The sequence below is a fragment of the Lampetra fluviatilis genome, unplaced genomic scaffold, assembly GCF_964198595.1.
Source record: "Lampetra fluviatilis unplaced genomic scaffold, kcLamFluv1.1 SCAFFOLD_1318, whole genome shotgun sequence".
Classification (NCBI taxonomy): domain Eukaryota; kingdom Metazoa; phylum Chordata; class Hyperoartia; order Petromyzontiformes; family Petromyzontidae; genus Lampetra; species Lampetra fluviatilis.
Genome location: NW_027620520.1, coordinates 1 through 6,859, shown reverse-complemented (window position 1 = coordinate 6,859; position 6,859 = coordinate 1). Strand labels below are relative to the sequence as shown.

Sequence of the window (6,859 nt, the reverse complement as noted above, 5' to 3'; positions counted from 1 at the left end):
GTGGTGGTGGTGGTGAGGTGGTGGTTGTGGTGAGGAGGTGGTGAGGAGAATGCGGAGTTTTGCTGCTGCTGCTGCCACGAGGTAATTCATCAGGCGCGTTGTTTGTTTGTTTATTTATTTATTTTGTGGCGGAGAAATCCGATAAGCTTTGAAGCGTTTTGTGGGTGGGCGGGCGGGTGAGAGAATGGAAGATATGGGGAGAGAGTGAGTGGGTGGGTGGGTGGGTGAGTGAGTGGGTGGGTGAGTGAGTGGGTGGGTGAGTGAGTGGGTGGGTGAGTGAGTGAGTGAGTGGGTGGGTGGGTGAGTGGGTGGGTGAGTGGGTGGGTGAGTGGGTGGGTGAGTGGGTGGGTGAGTGGGTGGGTGAGTGGGTGGGTGAGTGGGTGGGTGAGTGAGTGGGTGGGTGAGTGAGTGGGTGAGTGGGTGGGTGAGTGGGTGGGTGAGTGGGTGGGTGAGTGGGTGGGTGGGTGAGTGGGTGGGTGAGTGGGTGGGTGAGTGAGGGGGTGGGTGAGTGAGTGGGTGGGTGGGTGAGTCGGTGAGTGGGTGGGTGGGTGAGTCGGTGAGTGGGTGGGTGGGTGGGTGGTGGGGTGGGTGGGTGGGTGGGTGGGTGAGTGGGTGGGTGAGTGGGTGGTTGAGTGAGGGGGTGGGTGGGTGAGTGAGTGGGTGGCTGGGTGAGTGGGTGGGTGGGTGGGTGAGTGAGTGGGTGGGTGGGTGGGTGGGTGAGTGGGTGGGTGGGTGAGTGGGTGGGTGGGTGGGTGGGTGGGTGAGTGGGTGGGTGGGTGAGTGGGTGGGTGGGTGAGTGGGTGGGTGGGTGGGTGGGTGAGTGGGTGGGTGGGTGAGTGGGTGGGTGGGTGAGTGGGTGGGTGGGTGAGTGGGTGGGTGGGTGAGTGGGTGGGTGGGTGAGTGAGGTGGTGGGTGGGTGCGTGGGTGAGTGAGTGGGTGGGTGAGTGGTTTGGTGGGTGGGTGGGTGGGTGAATGAGTGGGTGGGTGGGTGAATGAGTGGGTGGGTTGGAGAGTGAGTGGGTGGGTGGGTGACTGTGTGGGTGACTGTGTGGGTGACTGAGTGAGTGAGCCTCAACACAATAAAGTGTCTCTCTCCCCCCGTGTCTCTTTCAGGGTGGACGTAGATTCGTCGTGGGGATTGGAAGTCGCTCCGTTGGATTTGTGCGCGGTTCGACACGGAGACAAGACAGAGAGACACGGGGGGGAGACACACAGACACGGGGGGGAGACACGGGCTGGAGACCCGGCGGAGAGACACGGTGGAGAGACACACAGACACGGGGGGGAGACACGGGCTGGAGACCCGGCGGAGAGACACGGTGGAGAGACACACAGACACGGTGAGTAGACTGGTAACCCCTCCACCTTCAATTCATTACCACTAAACCACGTGTGTGTGTGTACCTGTGTGTGTGTGTGTGTACCTGTGTGTGTGTACCTGTGTGTGTGTGTACTTGTGTGTGTGTGTACCTGTGTGTGTGTACCTGTGTGTGTGTGTGTACCCGTGTGTGTACACTGTGTGTGTGTGCCTGTGTGTGTGTACCTGTGTGTGTACACTGTGTGTGTACACTGTGTGTGTGTGTACACTGTGTGTGTGTGTACCTGTGTGTGTGTGTGTGTACCTGTGTGTGTGTGTGTGTACCTGTGTGTGTACACTGTGTGTGTGTGCCTGTGTGTGTGTGTGTACCTGTCGTGGACAGTGCTGTGGGATGAAGGCCAATGCCTCATTGGCCTCTCCCCTCATGGCGTCTGTGACCACCACAGCGGCTAAACGGGGGCTCTGGATGGGTGCGAGGGGCTGGTAACCCCCCCTCCACCTTCAATTCATTACCACGAAACCACCAATTAAACCTGTAACTAATAAGCTTGTGCCGGAGGCCCCGGGGGGACAGGCGTCTGTGACGTCTCCTGGCCAAACCCCAATTGGCGGAGCCAGGAGATTGAATCTTCACCCTCGGGGCTCCTCCAGAAACAACGGAAAGCCACTTCGTGTGGCCACGTGGAATGTTCGAATGCTCACTCCGGAGGAGGAGAGGCTGCCACTCCTCTGTCGGGAGCTGGACCGGTACCGCCTGGACCTCTGTGGCATTCAGGAGGTCCGGTGGACCGGCTCTGGTTTTTGTTAAGTGGAAAGGCTGCCACTCCTCTGTCGGGAGCTGGACCGGTACCGCCTGGATCTCTGTGGCATTCAGGATGGTCCGGTGGACCGGCTCTGGCTCCTGCCACCATGAGGGGTGGACAGTCCTCTACTCGGGGCAGGAGACTGCCAAACAACAGGGAGTGGCTCTTCTTCTGAACAAAAGAATGAAGGGGGCTTGGGAGCGTGGCGGTGAGGTGTGGGAAGCTGTAAGCCCCAGGCTACTTTGGGCTCGCCTTCCCATCAACCGGAGGCGAGGAGTGGTGGTCGCCACTGGACGGGTTCCGCAGGATTGGAAGGATGCCCTGGTGGTCCCCCTCTTTAAGAAGGGGGACCGCACAGACTGTAACAACTACAGGGGCATCTCACTCAGTGTGAGGCCGGGTAAGGTCCTGGCAAGGATTATTCAACATCGCCTTGCCAGGCACGCTGAGGAGAGGCTTGCGGAGCCCCAATGCGGTTTCAGGAAAGGGCGGTCCTGCACAGATGCCATATTTTCTGTCTGTCTGCTACAGCAGAGGTGTAGGGAATTCCAACAAGACCCGCATCTCTGCTTCATTGACCTGGTCAAGGCCTATGATAGCATCAGTAGGCCTGGGCTCTGGGTTGTTCTTCGTGCTTTCGGAGTCCCTGACCCTCTGCTCACGATCATTAAGGACCTTCATGATGGTGAGCGGGCCCGGCGGGTAAAACTACGTGGCCGGGAGTCGGAGCCTTTCCCTGTACACCTTGGGGTGCGACAGGGATGTCCTCTGGCTCCCACATTATTTAACATCTATTTCGACCGCGTAGTTCGTGAAGCCTTCAATAGCTGTACAGGGGGAATTTCCATCTGAGTGTCTGTGTGTGTGAGTCTCTGTGTGTCTCTGTGTGTGTCTCTGTGTGTCTCTGTGTGTGTCTCTGTGTGTGTCACTGTGTGTCTCTGTGTGTGTCTCTGTGTGTGTCTCTGTGTGTCTCTGTGTGTCTCTGTGTGTGTCTCTGTGTGTGTCACTGTGTGTCTCTGTGTGTGTCTGTGTGTGTGTCTCTCTGTGTCTGTGTGGTAGTTGCTGACTGGATCTACCTACCAGACGAGTTGTGGGTTTTGACCTTCACATTTTTGTCTCTTTGTGTGTCTCTGTGTGTCTCTGTGTGTCTCTCTCTGTCTCTGTGTGTGTCTCTGAGTCACTGTGTCTCTGTGAGTCTCTGTGTGTGTGTCTCTGTGTCTCTCTGTGTCTCTGTGTCTCTCTGTGTGTGTCTCTGAGTCTCTGTGTCTGTGTGTGTCTCTGTGTGAGTCTCTGTGTGTGTCTCTGTGTGTGTCTCTGTGTGTCTCTGTGTGTGTCTCTGTGTGTGTCTCTGTGTGTCTCTGTGTGAGTCTCTGTGTGATCTCTGTGTGTGTCTCTGTGTGTGTCTCTGTGTGTGTCTCTGTGTGTGTCTCTGTGTGGTCTCTGTCTCTCTCTATGTGTGTCTCTGTGTCTCTGTGTGTGTCTCTGTGTCCTCTGTGTGTGTCTGTGTGTGTGTCTGTGTGTGTGTCTCTGTGTGTTTCTGTGTGTGTCTCTGTGTGTCTCTGTGTGTGTCTCTGTGTGTGTCTCTGTGTGTCTCTGTGTGAGTCTCTGTGTGAGTCTCTGTGTGTGTCTCTGTGTGTGTCTCTGTGTGTGTCTCTGTGTGTGTCTCTGTGTGTCTCTGTCTCTCTCTGTGTGTGTCTCTGTGTCTCTGTGTGTGTCTCTGTGTCTCTGTGTGTGTCTCTGTGTGTGTCACTGTGTGTGTCTCTGTGTGTGTCTCTGTGTGTGTCTCTGTGTGTGTCTCTGTGTGAGTCTCTGTGTGTATCTCTGTGTGTCTCTGTGTGAGTCTCTGTGTGAGTCTCTGTGTGTGTCTCTGTGTGTCTCTGTGTGTGTCTCTGTGTGTGTCTCTGTGCGTGTCTCGGTGCGTGTCTCTGTGTGTCTCTGTGTGTGTCTCTGTGTGTGTCTCTGTGTGTGTCTCTGTGTGTGTCTCTGTGTGTCTCTGTGTGTGTCTCTGAGTCTCTGTGTCTCTGTGTGTCTCTGTGTGTGTGTCTCTCACTCTGTGTGTGTCTCTGTGTCTCTGTGTGTCTCTGTGTGTGTCTCACTGTGTGTCTCACTGTGTGTCTGTGTGGTAGTTGCTGACTGGATCTACCTCCCAGACGAGTTGTGGGTTTTGACCTTCACATTTCTGTCCCTCCCGTCGCTGCTCAACGCAGCCAGCGTCTGTCGGCGGTGGCGGAGACTCGCGTAAGACAACCCTCACACACTCACCCACACACTCACCCACACACTCACCCACACACTCACCCACACACTCACACACTCACCCACACACTCACCCACACACTCACCCACACACTCACCCACTCACTCACCCACACACTCACCCACACACTCACCCACACACTCACCCACACACTCACCCACACACTCACCCACACACTCACCCACGCACTCACCCACGCACTCACCCACGCACTCACCCACGCACTCACCCACACACTCACCCACACACTCACCCACCCTCACCCACAGCACTCACCCACACACTCACCCACACACTCACCCACACACTCACCCACACACTCACCCACAGCACTCACCCACGCATCACCCACGCACTCACCCACAGCACTCACCCACGCACTCACCCACCACCCCACCACACTCACCCACACACTCCCACACCACCCACGCACTCACCCACTCACTCACCCACACACTCACCCACTCCAACACACCCACCACCACCCACACACCCCACCACCACACCCCACCCACCCACTCACCCCCCACCACTCACCCACACACCCACCCACACACCCCACCCACACACCACCCACCCCACCCACACACCCCCACACACCCACCCACACCCACCCACCCCACCCCACTCCACCCACCCACCCACCACCCCCACACCACCCACCCCCACCACCCCACACACCCACCCACACACACCCACACACCACCCCCACACCCCCCCACCCACCCCCCCACCCACCCCACCCCCCACCCCCCCCCACCCACCCACCCCCCCCACCCCCACACACCCCCCCCACCCCACACCCCCCACACCCACCCCACACCCCCCACCACCACCACACACACCCACCCCCACCACCCCCACCCCCACCCACCACCCACCCCACACCCCACCCCCACCCCCCCCACCACCCCCCCACCCACCACCCCACACACCCCCCCACACCCCCACCCCCACACCCCCCACACCCCACCCCCCACCCCCACCCACCACCCACCCCCACCCCCACACCCCCACCCACACCCCACACCCCCACCACCCCCCCCCACCCCACCCCACCCCCACCACCCCCCACCCCCCACACCCCCCCACCCCCCCCCACACCCCCCACACCCACCCACCCCCCCACCCACACCCCCCACACCACACCCCCCCACCCACACCCACCCCACACCACCCACCCCCACCACCACCCCACACACCCACCCACACACTCACCCAACACACCCACCCACACACCACCCACACACCCACCCACACCCCACTCACCCACCACACCACCCACACACCCACACACCACCCACACCCCCCCACACACCACCCACACACTCACCCACCACACCCACACACACTCACCCCCACCACCACACACCCCCCACACTCACCCACACACTCACCCACACACACACCCACACTCACCCACACACCACCCACACACCCACCCACACCACCACACCACCACACACACACCCACACACTCACCCACACACACCCACACACTCACCCACACACTCACACCACACACTCACCCACACACTCACCACACTCACCCCACTCACACACTCACCCACTCACACACACACACTCACCCACTCACTACTCACTCACACTCACTCATCACTACACTCACTCCCACACACTCACCACACCTCACCACCACTCACTCACTCCACACACTCACCCACACACTCACCCACACACTCACCACACACTCCCTACTCACCACACACACCACTCACTCACCCACACACTCACCCACACACTCACTCCACACACTCACCCACACACTCACCCACACACTCACCCACACACTCACCCACACACTCACCCACACACTCACCCACTCACTCACCCACACACTCACCCACACACTCACCCACACACTCACCCACTCACTCACCCACACACTCACCACACACTCACCCACACACTCACCCACACACTCACCCACGCACTCACCACGCACTCACCCACGCACTCACCCACACACTCACCCACTCACTCACCCACACACTCACCCACACACTCACCCACACACTCACCCACACATCACCCACACACTCACCCACACACTCACCCACACACTCACCCACACACTCACCCACACACTCACCCACTCACTCACCCACGCACTCACCCACACACTCACCCACACACTCACCCACAGCACTCACCCACAGCACTCACCCACAGCACTCACCCACGCACTCACCCACACACTCACCCACACACTCACCCACACACTCACCCACACACTCACCCACACACTCACCCACACACTCACCCTCACTCACCACCACACACTCACCCACACACTCACCCACACACTCACACCACACACTCACCCACACACTCACCCACACACTCACCCACACACTCACCCACACACTCACCCACTCACTCACTCACACCCACTCACCTCACACTCACCCACACACTCACCCACTCACCTACTCACTCACCTACTCACTCACCCACACA

The 6,859-nt window shown here is 59.2% G+C and overlaps 1 long non-coding RNA gene across 1 annotated transcript; it reads left to right on the top strand.

Moving 5' to 3' along the window:
• LOC144954008 (uncharacterized) lies at positions 1-4,354 on the top strand. Its single transcript, XR_013641002.1, has 3 exons — positions 1-81; positions 1,114-1,340; positions 4,248-4,354. It is a non-coding gene; the product is annotated as an uncharacterized LOC144954008 (long non-coding RNA).
• Positions 4,355-6,859: the final 2,505 nt, after the last annotated feature.